Genomic DNA, 15,452 nt, shown 5'->3' on the forward strand with positions numbered 1-15,452 from the left:
TGTCTCCCATAAGCGCTTTTTAACGCCTTTCGGCTAGGCGCAGAAAGTGTGTATCAAGTAACATCGAGAGATGAAGCATCAACATCATAATTTGTTCTAATAATAGAATCATAAGGTACCTTTATTCTCTTTCTAGGGAAGTGTTCCATACCTTTCTTGAGAGGAAATTGATATTTTATATTACCTTCCCTCATATCAATAATAGCACCAACAGTTCGAAGAAAAGGTCTTCCCAATATAATGGGACAAGATGCATTGCATTCAATATCCAAGACAACAAAATCAAAGGGAACAAGATTATTGTTAACGGTAATGCGAACATTATCAACTTTACCCAAAGGTTTCTTTGTAGAATGATCAGCAAGATTAACATCCAAATAACAATTTTTCAACGGTGGCAAGTCAAGCATATTATAAATTTTCTTAGGCATAACAGAAATACTTGCACCAAGATCACATAAAGCATTACAATCAAAATCTTTAACCTTCATCTTAATGATGGGCTCCCAACCATCCTCTAGCTTTTTAGGAATAGAGGCTTCGCGCTCTAGTTTCTCTTCTCTAGCTTTTATGAGAGCATTTGTAATATGATGCGTGAAAGCCAAATTTATAGCACTAGCATTAGGACTTTTAGCAAGTTTTTGCAAGAACTTTATAACTTCAGAGATGTGGCAATCATCAAAATTCAAACCATTATAATCTAAAGCAATGGGATCATCATCCCCAATGTTGGAAAAAATTTCAGCAGCTTTATCACAGGCAGTTTCAGCAGTTTTAGCAGTTTCATGCAGTTTTTCGCGCTTTGCATTAGAAGTGGAAACATTGCTAACACCAATTCTTTTATTAGTATGAGTAGGAGGTGCAGCAACATGTGTAGCATTAGCATTACTAGTGGTGGTAATAGTCCAAACTTTAGCTATATTCTTCTCTTTAGCTAGTTTTTCATTTTCTTCTCTATCCCACCTAGCACGCAGTTCAGCCATTAATCTTATATTCTCATTAATTCTAACTTGAATGGCATTTGCTGTAGTAGTAATTTTATCATCTAAATCCTCAGGTTTAGCAGCCATTTTATTAATTAAAGAAGATTGTGATGCGGACATGTATGAGATTCGGGTTTCAAGCACTAGCAAGTTTAGTTTGCAACCCCGAGATTTCCCTATTCAGATTTTCAAGTTGATTTCCTATATTCTTCAACAAGGTAGATTGCTCATTCATAATTTTAGTAAACAATTTATTTTGCTCATATTGTGATTGCATAAAACTCTTGGTGGATCTTTCAATTTCTAACATCTTTTCTTCATTAGGTGAAGCATATCTACCATAAGAGTTACCATTAGCAGAGTATGGCCTAGAATCATTGTGATTGTTATTTTTAATGAAATTCACATCAACATATTCTTTTTGAGCAACTAATGACGCTAACGGAACATTATTAGAATTAACATTAGGCCTACCGTTCACAAGCATAGACATAATAGCATCAATCTTATCACTCGTGGAAGAGGTTTCTTCGACATAATTTACCTTCTTACCTTGCGGAGCTCTTTCCGTGTGCCATTCAGAGTAGTTGATCATCATATTATCAAGAAGCTTTGTTGCTTCACCAAGAGTGATGGACATAAAGGTACCTCCAGCAGCTGAATCCAATAAATTCCGTGAAGAAAAATTTAGTCATGCATAGAAGGTTTGGATGATCATCCAAGTAGTCAGTCCATGGGTTGGGCAATTTTTAACCAGAGATTTCATTCTTTCCCAAGCTTGAGCAACATGTTCAGTATCTAATTGTTTAAAATTCATTATGCTACTCCTCAAAGATATAATTTTAGCAGGGGGATAATATCTACCAATAAAAGCATCCTTGCATTTAGTCCATGAATCAATACTATTCTTAGGCGGAGATAGCAACCAATCTTTAGCTCTTCCTCTTAATGAGAAAGGGAACAATTTTAGTTTAATAATATCACCATCTACATCTTTATATTTTTGCATTTCACATAGTTCAACAAAATTATTAAGATGGGCAGCAGCATCATCAGAACTAATTCCAGAAAATTGATCTTTCATAACAAGATTCAAGTAAAGCGGGTTTAATTTCAAAGAATTCTGCCGTAGTAGCAGGTGGAGCAATAGGTGTGCATAAGAAATCATTATTATTTGTGGTTGTGAAGTCACACAACTTAGTATTTTCAGCGTTGGCCATTTTAGCAACAGTAAATAAAGCAAACTAGATAAAGTAAATGCAAGTAAACTAATTTTTTTGTGTTTTCAATATAGCAAACAAGATAGCAAATAAAGTAAAACTAGCAACTAATTTTTTTGTATTTTGATTTAGTGCAGCAAACAAAGTAGTAAATAAAACTAAGCAAGACAAAAACAAAGTAAAGAGATTGAGAAGTGGAGACTCCCCTTGCAGCGTGTCTTGATCTCCCCGGCAACGGCGCCAGAAATTTGTTGCTGGCGCAAAGTTGACGTGGGAGTTAGAGATCTCTGTGGTGTAACTTTTCTTCAGGTCCCCGGCAACGGCGCCAGAAATTTGCTTGATGCGCGTGGTTGACGTATTGTCTTTTCGTTCGACACGCGTCCGTTGGGAACCCCAAGAGGAAGGTGTGATGCGCACAGCGGCAAGTTTCCCTCGGTAAGAAACCAAGGTTTAATCGGACCAGTAGGAGTCAAGAAGCACGTTGAAGGTTGATGGCGGCGAGATGTAGTGCGGCGCAACACCGAGGATTCCGGCGCCAACGTGGAACCTGCACAACACAACCAAAGTACTTTGCCCCAACGAAACAGGTGAGGTTGTCAATCTCACCGAGCTTGCTGTAACAAAGGATTAACCGTATTGTGTGGAAGATGATTGTTTGCGAGAGAAAACGAGTAAAACAAGTATTGCAGTAGATTGTATTTCGAGTAAAGAGAATTGGACCGGGGTCCACGGTTCACTAGAGGTGTCTCTCCCATAAGACGAACGAGCATGTTGGGTGAACAAATTACGGTTGGGCAATTGACAAATAAAGAGAGCATGACAATGCACATACATATCATGATGAGTATAGTGAGATTTAATTGGGCATTACGACAAAGTACATAGACCGCCATCCAACTGCATCTATGCCTAAAAAGTCCACCTTCAGATTATCATCCGAACCCCCTCCAGGTATTAAGTTGCAAGCAACGAGACAATTGCATTAAGTATGGTGCGTAATGTAATCAACAACTACATCCTTAGACATAGCATCAATGTTTTATCCCTAGTGGCAACAGACACAACACAACCTTAGAACTTTACTCGTCATCGTCCTGGTGTCAATGCGGGCATGAACCCACTATCGAGCATAAGTACTCCCTCTTGGAGTTACAAGCATCTACTTGGCCAGAGCATCTACTAGTAACGGAGAGCATGCAAGATCATAAACAACACATAAGCATAACTTTGATAATCAACATAACAAGTATTCTCTATTCATCGGATCCCAACAAACGCAACATATAGAATTACGAGATAGATGATCTTGATCATGTTAGGCAGCTCACAAGATCCGACAATGATAGCACAATGGGGAGAAGACAACCATCTAGCTACTGCTATGGACCCATAGTCCGGGGGTAGACTACTCACACATCACACCGGAGGCGACCATGGCGGCGTAGAGTCCTCCCGGGGGATGATTCCCCTCTCCGGCAGGGTGCCGGAGGCGATCTCCTGGATCCCCCGAGATGGGATCGGCGGCGACGGCGTCTCTGGAAGGTTTTCCGTATCGTGGCGCTCGGTGCCGGGGGATTCGTCACGGAGGCTTTAAGTAGGCGGAAGGGCAAGTCAAGAGGCGGCACGGGGGGCCCACACCATAGGCCGGCGCGGCCGGGGGTGGGGCCGCGCCGCCCTAGGGTTTGGCCACCCCGTGGCCCCTCTTCGTCTCGTCTTCGGACTTCGGAAGCTTCATGGAAAAATAGGCCCCCGGGCTTTGATTTCGTCCAATTCCGAGAATATTTCCTTACTAGGATTTCTGAAACCAAAAACAGCGGAAAACAACAACTGGCACTTCGGCATCTTGTTAATAGGTTAGTTCCAGAAAATGCACGAATATGACATAAAGTGTGCATAAAACATGTAGATAACATCAATAATGTGGCATGGAACATAAGAAATTATCGATACGTCGGAGACGTATCAATGGTGCATGAAGATGATGATATCTCACCATGCTTGCTCCAAGACGGACATGTCGACCACATGGATCCTCCTACTTCCGCAACACCTACCTCAAATGAGTCGGCCAACAAAGGTAACAACATAGGTGTTGATGATGCCATGATCCCACTAGTGGACATGATGACTTATGAGTGCATGCATGATCTTGATGATACATTTGCTACGTCACATGCTACTTTCATTTTCCCATGCGATACTTTGCTTGATAATATTGTTGATCATGTGGAAGTGAGTGTTTGTGATACCATGACCATGCCATGCTATGAGAGCTTCAATTTTTCCACCATTGCTTGCAATATGTCGACCACTTGCTCTTTACCATGTATTGCTTGCAATGATAATGACAAGGATGACATTAGCTTCCGCATGCTTTGTCCAAAATGCTTACACCATTCCATGATCCTTGCATCCAAGATTGTGAACAATTGCTCTTTCTTATGCTTGGTATGCAAGAATGCTTATTTCATTGTTCACGAGATGGCCCCCATAGCCTTCTCACTTTTTGATGATCATGAGTTACCACATGCCATGAATGCACCTTCTTGCCATATGCACCATCGCCATGCATTTCATACTATCTTGATTGACACTAATGGTGATGTGCACAAGACATGGAACATCATGATGGATGATGTGTTCCTCTACCATGCACACACGCTTTTTGTTTTCTCTTTTGTGTGTATAGGTACCCGAATGATAACTTCCACCGCCACGGAGCATGAGCTCACGAAACGCGCAATTGAGAGCTACCCCAACAAGGACCTAACCCGCGGGAATCACACCAAAGGGTATGTTCCCACAAGCCTTCGCTCTCGTGTGTTTCCGACTTGCCTTGTCGAGTTTCCGGTTTGGTCCAACTCCTTGTCACCTCTTTTGCCTCGTATGCAACACATCTTGAAACATCTTGTCAGCACAATGGTTGTTGTATGTCGTGATGATATCATCATACACTACGAGATTCTCAAGGACCATGTCATACATGTGAGAGACACCTTATGCATCTTGTGCCACATGTCACACAAAAAGTTGCTCTTCTTTGGATTTCTCATTTCATCTTTGGCAATTGCAATGGATTCGTTCACACTTGAGGACACTCATACTAGGCTCAAGCCAACCATACTCTCCCAAGTTCGAAGTCTCCATCGTTTTGCCATTGCACATAACAATTTTGCCCCAAATTTTGCCGCCGACACTTGCCTTTTGTTTGTTCCACTTGTTTGGGACAATGCTACACCACACATTTTTGACACCTTACAACTCTTACATGCACAAATTTTTGCCCTACCAAATTTTGGATACATCGACACTCTTTTGGTTCCCATTTTTGCCGAATGCCTCTTGGAAAAACGACTTGATGCTTCATATTTGATTGAGAGCCTCTTGTTCGCCGATCACCAAATTGGCATCCACAAGCTTTCCATTCGCAAGTTGTTTTTCCCCAAGTTCTTCTTCCACCGCGACTTTGTCCATCCATTACTACATGGGAGCACCGTCATGGCCTACATCATCGTTGAGGAGGAACAAGAGTCGAGGACGACTCTTCCCCAAGGGGGGGAGATGATGCGGGGTGGCTTTCGGACACCTCCACCTCAAGACCGTCAAGTGCAGCCCCGCCTATCGTCGACGCTACACCATGGCCACGGAGTTCCCCAAGTGGACCAACAACACAAAACCCCGCCATATATGTCAAGGTGAACTCTTTCCTCTCTATGAGTCGACCTCAACACCAACTTGAATGGTATGCTACCTCATGCCTATCATCATTGTGTCTATAGGTGCCGACATCGACAAGGACCAAGAGAGAAGGAACTCCCATGGTGCAAGGAAGAGAGAAGAAGAAGAAGGAAAGAAGAGAAGAAGGAAGAGGAAGAAGAGGCGGGAGGAAGAGGCCCAGCCTGGCCGGTCCGAGACCCGGTCGGACCGGACCCACAACCGGGTCATCCGATCCCGAGGCCCGGTCAGCCGGGCGCCCAACCGGATTCCCCGCCTCGTACCGGAAGGCGGCCGGAAACTTCGCAAGTTCCCGGTTGGCGCCCGGTCGACCGGACCCGAGGACCGGACCACCCGGTCACGAGGCCCGGTCCGACCGGATCCCAAACCGGATTGCACGGGTTCGACTCGACCGGAACGGCCCGAGTCGGTCCACCTCTTACCTGTTCGACCCAAGCTGCCTTGTATGCCTATATAAGCACCTAGGTCACCCCTTAGCTCCTTAGACAAGATTTAGGCTTAGACATGGATTTGAGCTTTGTCTCCCTAGGGATTCATCCCCTTTGTATCAAGGCTACCCTTGTTGGATGTATGGATTTGGTGTGTGAGATTCTAGTGCTACCCACTCTCTCTCCCACTCCTTGATTCATCTCCCTCACCAATCTCTCCACTCGGAATTCTACCGCGCATCTCTTCCGGGTTGATTCTATTGGCGTGGTCCATCGAGCCACGGGGGTAAGTATCGATTGTATCGGGTTGGTGTGCGTGCGTGAGTTCTTCGTGTTCTTCGTGTTCATCGTGTTCCTCGCGCTCTCCCTCTCTCCCTCCTTGAATTTCGGGTCAACCGCAAGATCGGGCCACAAACGGGGTCTTAGACCTCATCACAATTAAGCGTAGCATAAGATCACGTCATTAAGTTCATTTGCTATAAGCTTTCGATACATAGTTACCTAGTCCTTTCGACCATGAGATCATGTAAATCACTTATGCCGGAAGGGTATTTTGATTACATCAAACGCCACTACGTAAACGGGTGGTTATAAAGATGGGATTAGATATTCGGAAAGTATGAGTTGAGGCATATGGATCAACAGTGGGATTTGTCCATCCCGATGACGGATAGATATACTCTGGGCCCTCTCGGTGGAATGTCGTCTAATTAGCTTGCAAGCATATGAATGGTTCATAAGAGATGACATACCACGGTACGAGTAAAGAGTACTTGTCAGGAGACGAGGTTGAACGAGGTATAGAGATACCGATGATCAAACCTCGGACAAGTAAAATATAGCGTGACAAAGGGAATCGGTATCGTATGTAAATGGTTCATTCGATCACTAAGTCATCGTTGAATATGTGGGAGCCATTATGGATCTCTAGATCCCGCTATTGGTTATTGGTCGGAGAGAAGTCTCAACCATGTCGGCATAGTTCGCGAGCCGTAGGGTGACACACTTAAGGTTTGATGTCGTTTAAGTAGATATGGAATATGGAATGGAGTTCGAAGTTTTGTTCGGAGTCTCGGATGGGATCCGGGACATCACGAGGAGTTCCGGAATGGTCCGGAGAATAAGATTCATATATAGGAAGTCACTTTCCAAGTTTGGAAATGATCCGGTGCATTTATGGAAGGTTCTAGAAGGTTCTAAAAAAGTCCGGAAGAAATCACCATGGAAAGTGGAGTCCCGGAGGGACTCTACCTAGCATGGTCGGCCAACCCTAAGGGGAGGAGTCCCAGGTGGACTCCACCTAAGGTGGCCGGCCACCCCCCCCCCCCCCAAGGAAAGGGTGGGAGTCCCACCTTGAGTAGGAGTCACACCTTGGGTAGGTTTCCCACCTATGGCAAGTTTTGAGTTGGGTCTTCTTCGAAGAATTGGAGTCCAACTCTTGGGGGCTTCCACCTATATAATGAGGAGCAAGGGGAGGGGGCCGGCCACACCAAGCCACCCTTGGCCGCACCCCCTTGAGGCCGGCGCCCCAAACCCTAGCGCCCCGCCTCCACATAATACTCCTGCAGCGCATAGGCGAAGCCCTGCCGGAGTTCTCCACCACCACCGCCACCACGCCGTCGTGCTGCCGGGATTCCGAGGAGGATCTACTACTTCCGCTGCCCGCTGGAACGGGGAGAAGTACGTCGTCATCAACACCGAACGTGTGACCGAGTACGGAGGTGCTGCCCGATTGTGGCACCGTCAAGATCTTCTACGCGCTTTTGCAAGCGGCAAGTGATCGACTACATCCACCACGAGATCTAATCTCGTTAAGCTTTGCGATCTTCGAGGGTAAGTCTCTTGATCTTCTCGTTGCTACCGTCTACTAGATTAAATCTTGGCTTGTGTTTTCGTTCTTGCGGTAGGAAATTTTTTGTTTTCTATGCTACGAATCCCTTCAGTGGTATCAGAGCCGTGTCTATGCATAGATTGGTTGCACGAGTAGAACACAATTGTTTTGTGGGCGTTGATGCTTTGTTGTCTTTAGTTCGTGTACTTTGCATCTTGCGGCATAGTGGGATGAAGCGGCTCGGGCTAACTTTACATGACCGCGTTCATGAGATTTGCTCCACGCTCGACATGCAACTTGTATTGCATAAGTGGCTTTGCGGGTGTCTGTCTCTCCCACTATAGTGAAGATCCAATTTACTCTTTCTATTGACAACATTAGTATCACCGTTGTGGTTCATGTTCGTAGGTAGATTGGATCTTACTCGAAAACCCTAAACCACGTAAAATATGCAAACCAAATTAGAGACGTCTAACTTGTTTTTGTAGGGTTTGGTGATGTGATATGGCCATGATGTGATGATGAATATGTATGAGATGATCATTATTGTATTGTGGCAACCGGCGAGAGCCTTATGGTTGTCTTTAAATTTCATGTTGAGTATTATTTCAAAGTAGTTGTAATAGTTGCTACATGGGAGAACAATCATGAAGACGGCGCCATTGACCTTGACGCTACGCCGACGATGATGGAGATCATGCCCGGTGATGATGGAGGATCATGTCCGTGCTTTGGAGATGAAGATCAAAGGCGCAAAGACAAAGGGGCCGTCTCCAACGTATCTATAATTTCTGATGTTCCATGCTAGTTTTATGACAATACCTACATGTTTTGCTCACACTTTATAATGTTTTTATGCATTTTCCGGGACTAACTTATTAACAAGATGCCGAAGTGCCAGTTCCTGTTTTCTCCTGTTTTTGGTTCCAGAAAAGTTGTTCGGGCAATATCCTCGGAATTGGACGAAACAAAAGCCGAACCTCGTATTTTACCGAGACGGACCCAGAACACCGAAGGAGAGACGGAGAGGGGCCAGGGGGCCCCACACCACCTGGCGGCGCGGCCAAGGAGGGGGGCGCGCCCAGCTATGGGGTGGGTCCCTCTGGCACCCCCTCGCGCCACCTCTTCGCCTATATAATCCCTCGCGACGCGAAAACCCTACAACAATCAATCATACTCCAGAAAGACTCCAGGGGCGCCGCCGCCATCGCGAAACTCTGTTTCGGGGGACAGAATCTCTGTTCCGGCACGCCGCCGGGACAGGGAAGTGCCCCCGGAAGCCATCTCCATCGACGCCACCGCCTCCATCATGCTCCGTGAGTAGTTCCCCCATGGACTACGGGTTCTAGCTGTAGCTAGTTGGTACTCTCTCTCTCCCATGTACTTCAATACAATGATCTCATGAGCTGCCTTACATGATTGAGATCCATCTGATGTAATCGGTGTTGTGTTTGTTGGGATCCGATGAATTGTTACATTATGATCAGTCTATCTATATAAGTTTGTGAAGTTATTGTTGCTGCAACCTTATTGTGTTTAATGCTTGTCACTAGTGCACGAGTGGCATGATCTTAGATTTGAGCTCTATAATTATTGCTTAGATTGTATCTACAAGTTGTTTGCACATGTCTATGTCCGGAACCCGAGGCCCCGGAGTGACAAGCAATCGGGATAACTGGAGGGGAAGGCTTAGATATGAGGATCACATGTTTTCACCAAGTGTTAATGCTTTGCTCCGGTGCTCTATCAAAAGGAGTACCTTAATTACCAGTAGATTCCCTTGAGGCCCGGTTGCCACCAACTGGTAGGACAAAATATGTTATGCAAGTTTCTCATTGCGAGCACGTATGACTATATATGGAAAACATGCCTACATGATTAATATACTTGGTTCTGTCCTAATGTTTTTTCAATCCTATCAATTGGCCAACTGTAATTTGTTCACCCAACACTTGTTATTGGAGAGTTACCACTAGTGTAGATAGCTGGGAACCCCGGTCCATCTTTCATCATCAAATACTCACTCGGTCCTATATGTCATTGGAAGTAGTATCAACTATTTTCTGGTGCCATCGCCTCTGTGTTATTGCTACTGCTGTTGTGTTACTGTTACTATTGCTCTCATATTACTGTTGCTTTCACATCACCCCTGTTACTAGTGCTTTTCCAGGTGCAGCTGAATTGACAACTCAGTTGTTAAGGCTTATAAGTATTCTTTGTCTCCCCTTGTGTCGAATCAATAAATTTGGGTTTTACTTCCCTCGAAGACTGTTGCGATCCCCTATACTTGTGGGTTATCAAGACTATTTTCTGGCGCCGTTGCCGGGGAGGCATAGCTCTACTCATAAGTTCACCTGGGGAGTACACTCTACCTCTCTCTCTGTTTTTATTTTATTATGTTTTTCTTAGTTTACTTTTGTCTAGTTTATTTGTGCTTAGTTTATTTCTGTCTAGTATTATTTTGCTTAGTTTACTTTTGTCTAGTTTGTTTTTGTCTTGTTTTATTTTTCTTATATACCTGAAAATCCATAAAAATTTGAAAAACCGAAAAATTAAAAACTGTTGTTATGGAAGAACCCACAACCTATATGGAGCTTATAGAATTATATAACAATTATAAAGAATCAAGAAAGGGTAAAGTCATGAGTGATGTGATGGAAAAATTGAATAAAATTGCTAAAATCTTGCTTAAACGCCGTGATATAAACTGTTGCTCTAAACAGGATACTAAACATCTTAAATTTCAATGTGGCTTTAGTGAGGAAGTTTTAATTATGAACTATAATTGGAATAACTATATTCATCTTGGGTTCGAAGAAGTGGAACAATTTGTTTTATTTATGGGAGCCTCTAAGATAGAATCCTTCATGGCTAAAAATTATGAAACTTGTATTGCTTGTAAGAACCTTAAAGGTTATGTCTCTTCTATCCTTGATTTTTGCATAGAAAGTTACAACAATAATCCTTATATCATTGATTATAAAGAGAGACTCATTCATGCACAAGAATGCACTCACAATTTGCAGGAACCCGTGGGAATTGATGAACCTGAAAGCTCATTGGATGAAAAAGAGGAGGAGAGTGATGAACAAAAGGAGGAAGAATGGATTAGCTACCCATGCCAACCTTCTAATGAGAGTAACTCTTTATCTCTTACACTATTTGATTGTCCTCCATGCTTACCAAAGGTGGATGAATGTTATGTTCCTGTGGATTCTCTTGAAATATTCCCTATGAGTAAAACTTGTGAGAATAATTATGCTACTGTTATCTATGATAATCCATGCTATTTCGAAAAATGTTATGATAATGCTTTGTTTGTGCCTGATATCGAAATGCATGGTACTAAAGAGTTTTGCTTAGCAAATGTTTATGATAAAGCTCTAGATGATGGTCCTATGTTACTTGATAATATTAATTGTACTACTAATGAAAATGGGATCGGAGAGGTCTTGACTTTATCTAGGAGTCCCATATCTTTTGAGATTGATCAATCATCTTGTTATAGATTTTTAAAAAGTGGGTTTGAAAGTTTTAATCCCATTATTTTTGAGCTTGATAAAAATTATGTGTTTGTAGATCATGGAAAGCATGCTGTATGTGATAGTTATATTGTTGAGTTTGTTCATGATGCTACTGAAAATTATTATGAGAGAGGAAAATATGGTTGTAGAAATTTTCATGGTACTAAAACAGCTCTCTACATGCTGAAAATTTTGAAGTTACTCTTGTTTTATCTTCCTATGCTTGTCACTTTGTTCTTCATGAATTTATTTGTGTACAAGATTCCTATGCATAGGAAGCGGGTTAGACTTAAATTTGTTTCATACTTGCTTTTTGATGCTCTCTTTGCTTCAACTCTCATCCTTATGTGAGCATCATTAAAATCACTGAGCCCATCTTAATGGCTATAAAGAAAGCACTTCTTGGGAGATAACCCATGTTTTATTTTGCTACTGTTTTGTTGCGTCTTGGAAGTTGTTACTAATGTAGCAACATCTCCTTATCTTTATTTTATTGCATTGTTGTGCCAAGTAAAGTCTCTAATAGAAAAGTTGATACTAGATTTGGATTTCTGCGCAGAAACAGATTTTTAGTTGTCACGAATTTGAGTAGATCTCTCTGTAGGAGAACCGAAAATTTCTGCAAAAATTCATGCGTGTTCCTCAGATATGTACGCAACTTTCATTAGTTTTTAGTTTCTGATTTGAGCAACGGAAGTACCTCGAAAAAATTTGTGTTTACTGGCTGTTCTGTTTTGACAGATTCTGTCTCTGTTTTTTGCATTGTCTCTTGTGGACTTTAAGTAAGGCTTTCTAGACGTGGAGAGCTGTAGCTAATATTTTTATTGAGTTCTTGCAATGTGTCACTACAGAACTAAAGTGGATTAAAAAAATTTGAGTACTAATCCGTCTAATGAAGTTTATGAGAAGTTTAGTGTGGCAGAAGTTTTCAAGGGTCAAGAGAGAAGGGTGATATAATGTGATCAAGAAGAGTGAAGAGCCTAAGCTTGGGGATGCCCCCGTGGGTCACCGAAGCATATTTCAAGAAGACTCAAGCGTCTAAGCTTGGGGATGCCCAAGGCATCCCCTTCTTCATCAACAACTTATCAGGTCATCTCTAGTGAAACTATATTTTAATTCTTCCACATCATATGTGCTTTACTTGGAGCGTCTGTGTGCTTTTATTTTTGTTTGTGTTTGAATAAATTCGGATCCTAGCAATCCTTGTGTGGGAGAGAGACACGCTCCGCTTTTTCATTAGAACACTTGTGTTCTTCGTTTTTCATGTTCATAGCGGAAGCTGAAAGCCGCAACACTTATTGATATTTGGTTGGAAACAGAAAATGCTTCATATTGTCTTGAATAATTTGATACTTGGCAATTGTTTTGAGCTCTCAAGTAGATCATGATTAAGCTCTTGCATCATGTAGTTTAAACCTATTAGTGGGGAACTACCGTAGAGCTTGTTGAAATTTGGTTTGCATGATTGGTCTCTCTAAGGTCTAGATATTTCCTGGTAAAAGTGTTTGAGCAGCAAGGAAGACAGTGTAGAGCCTTATAATTCTTGCAATATGTTCTTATGTAAGTTTTGTTGTACCGGTTCATACTTGTGTTTGCTTCAAAAAATCTTGCTAGCCAAAGCCTTGTACTGAGAGGGAATGCTTCTCGTGCATCCAAAACCTTGAGCCAAAACCTATGCCATTTGTGTCCACCATATCTACCTACTATGTGGTATTTCCTGCCATTCCAAGTAAATACTTCACGTGCTACCTTCAAACAATTCAAAAGCTATTATCTCTTATTTGTGTCAATGTTTTATAGCTCATGAGGAAGTATGTGGTGTTTTATCTTTCGATCTTGTCATTTACTTCTGACAGACTTTCACCAATGGACTAGTGGCTCATCCGCTTATCCAATAATTATGCAAAAAGAGCTGGCAACGGGGTGCCCAGCCCCAATTAATTAACTTTCATTAATAATTCTCTTCACATGTTTTTGCCCTAATCTATCAGTAAGCAACTTAATTTTGCAAATAGACAGTCCTCCATGGTATGAGAATGTTGGAAGGCACCCGAGGATTCGGTTAGCCATGGCTTGTGTAAGCAAAGGATGGGAGGAGTGTCATCAATAATGAAACTAAAATACATGTGTAAACAAAAGAGAAGAGGGATGATCTACCTTGCTGGTAGAGATAACGTCCTTCATGGGAGCCGCTCTTGAAAGTCTGGTTGATAAGGTAGTTAGAGTACCCGCTACCATTCGTTGACAACAACAAACACCTCTCAAAACTTTACTTTTATGCTCTCTATATGATTTCAAAACTTTAAAAGCTCTAGCACATGATTTAATCCTTGCTTCCCTCTGCGAAGGGCCTTTCTTTTACTTTATGTACGTTGAGTCAGTTTACCTACTTCTTTCTATCTTAGAAGCAAACACTTGTGTCAACTGTGCATTGATTCTTACATGCTTACTTATTGCACTTATTATACTACTTTGTGTTGACAAATATCCATGAGATATACATGTTGTTAGTTGAAAGCAATTGCTGAAACTTAAATCTTCCTTTGTGTTGCTTCAAAACCTCTTATTAAGAATTTATTGCTTTATGAGTTAACTCTTATGCAAGACTTTTTGATGCTTGTCTTGAAAGTACTATTCATGAAAAGTTTTTGCTATATGTTATCTATTTGTTAGCAAACTATAGATCATTGCCTTGAGTCACTTCATTCATCTCATATGCTTTACAATAGTATGATCAAGATTATGTTAGTAGCATGTCACTTCAGAAATTATTCTTTTTATCGTTTACCTACTCGAGGGCGAGTAGGAACTAAGCTTGGGGATGCTTGATACGTCTCCAACGTATCTATAATTTCTGATGTTCCATGCTAGTTTTATGACAATACCTACATGTTTTGCTCAAACTTTATAATGTTTTTATGCATTTTCCGGGACTAACTTATTAACAAGATGCCGAAGTGCCAGTTCCTGTTTTCTCCTGTTTTTGGTTCCAGAAAAGTTGTTTGGGCAATATCCTCGGAATTGGACGAAACCAAAGTCGAACCCGTATTTTACCGAGACGGACCCAGAACACCGAAGGAGAGACGGAGAGGGGCCAGGGGGGCCCCACACCACCTGGCGGTGCGGCCAAGGAGGGGGCGCGCCCAGCTATGGGGTGGGTCCCTCTGGCACCCCCTCGTGCCGCCTCTTCGCCTATATAATCCCTCGCGACGCGAAAACCCTACAACAATCAATCATACTCCAGAAAGACTCCAGGGGCGCCGCCGCCATCGCGAAACTCCGTTTCGGGGACAGATCTCTGTTCCGGCACGCCGCCGGGACGGGGAAGTGCCCCCGGAAGCCATCTCCATCGACGCCACCGCCTCCATCATGCTCCGTGAGTAGTTCCCCCATGGACTACGGGTTCTAAATGTAGCTAGTTGGTACTCTCTCTCCCATGTACTTCAATACAATGATCTCATGAGCTGCCTTACATGATTGAGATCCATCTGATGTAATCGGTGTTGTGTTTGTTGGGATCCGATGAATTGTTACATTATGATCAGTCTATCTATATAAGTTTGTGAAGTTATTGTTGCTGCAACCTTATTGTGTTTAATGCTTGTCACTAGTGCACGAGTGGCATGATCTTAGATTTGAACTCTATAATTATTGCTTAGATTGTATCTACAAGTTGTTTGCACATGTCTATGTCCGGAACCCGAGGCCCCGCAGTGACAAGAATCGGGATA

The sequence above is a fragment of the Lolium rigidum genome, chromosome 1 (genome assembly GCF_022539505.1).
Source record: "Lolium rigidum isolate FL_2022 chromosome 1, APGP_CSIRO_Lrig_0.1, whole genome shotgun sequence".
NCBI classification, from domain to species: Eukaryota; Viridiplantae; Streptophyta; class Magnoliopsida; order Poales; family Poaceae; genus Lolium; species Lolium rigidum.